The following is a 1,392-nucleotide window of genomic DNA, read 5'->3' on the forward strand; positions in this document are numbered from 1 at the left end:
CTTGAACCACGGCCAACTATGTGGGAGTCCAACCATGGAGCTGTTAGCCATCTACTGGTCCCCAGGCTTCTCTTGAACAACACATAACCACTGTGCTATGGAGCCAAAAATCCAAGTCATTTTTTGATCACATTAGCAGATGGTTTCTTCTTTCCTAGAGCTTCTCATTCTCTGAAATCATCGTGTGCATTTCCTTGGTACCTGCCTGCTGCCCAGCCCCTATCCACAAGAGCAGTGGCTTTACACGTCTTCTTCGTGGCACATACCCGAACACAGTAAGGACCGAGAAAAGTTTGTTGAGTAAGTGAATTTTAAATGCTTAGCAATAAAGAAACCATGAACATGAATGCAAAGTGCAGTGAAACACACAAATCTGCACCTGTTCACAAAAGCTCAGGCTGCAGAAATGGTTTTAATAAGTAAGTTGTGACCTGAAGCTTGGAGAGGCGACCCTGCGGGGTGCCAGGCATGGATGAGATGACGTTTGGAGCCCACTCCCCACCTGCTGTCAGAACTCATCACAGAGTTCTGTTATGGAGAGAGTGACTCAGACACAGGGACCCGTCTCACAAAGGGCCCTGCAGGTAGCCAGGTTCAGAATCTGAAGCCAGACTTAAAGGGGAAGCAGGCTGTCCCCGGGACGCTCTGGTCACCCAGTGAGATGATGCCAGTCAGGGTTCCCTGAGTCCACAGTGAGCCACAGGGGGTGGCCGAGATCATCCTGTGCCTAGCACGGGAGGGCTCTGGTGGGTCACTTGCTGCTGAGCCTGCAGAGGTACACGATCCTGATTCGATCCAGTTCACACCAGCCTCCACTGTATGGACACCACTGTACGGGTGCCGTGGTGATGATGACGGGGAGAGCCGCCTGTGCTCAAGCCGGGGGCGGCCACAGGTAGACTGGCAGGAACAATGATGGCTCTCGAGGAGGATGGAAGATGGAGTGGCAGGGGGAGGGGGCCAGCCTCCCTGAAGTTCCAGACAGGGGGCAGGAAGACTTCCCAGGGGGACCCATGCTGAAGGTGGCTGGCAAGTAGGGCCTTCCAGAGGCAGGTAAGGTAGGGCACATTTGGTGACCCAGAGAGCTCCACCAGCCTGAAGGCAGACACAGTCTGCAGGTGCAGTCTTTATTTTCCAGAAAAGTCCCTCAGAACCAAGCCCTGAAGCCAGCAGGGGAGTCTAGGCAAGAGCTCAGGAGGGGCGCTTTTCCCCTCCTAGTGACAGGAGAGGAGCTTCCAGCTTTACCAGAAGAGCAGGAGCAGACGAAGGCAGCAAAGCCACAGGCGGCACTGCACTGGGGATGGGACGTCCGGAACGGTACCAGACATAGCGTGATTGAGCAGAGTGGTGAGTGCTGGGAGGTGTGGGCATGGCCGGGTACGAGGATGGAGG

General features: G+C 54.8%; 1 long non-coding RNA gene across 1 annotated transcript; it reads left to right on the plus strand.

Moving 5' to 3' along the window:
* The first annotated feature begins 603 nt into the window (after nucleotides 1–603).
* On the plus strand, nucleotides 604–1,348 carry LOC102498025 (uncharacterized). Its single transcript, XR_336354.1, has 2 exons — nucleotides 604–895; nucleotides 1,219–1,348. It is a non-coding gene; the product is annotated as an uncharacterized LOC102498025 (long non-coding RNA).
* Nucleotides 1,349–1,392: the final 44 nt, after the last annotated feature.

Source organism: Tupaia chinensis, unplaced genomic scaffold (assembly GCF_000334495.1).
Source record: "Tupaia chinensis unplaced genomic scaffold, TupChi_1.0 Scaffold135196_1, whole genome shotgun sequence".
Classification (NCBI taxonomy): Eukaryota; Metazoa; Chordata; class Mammalia; order Scandentia; family Tupaiidae; genus Tupaia; species Tupaia belangeri.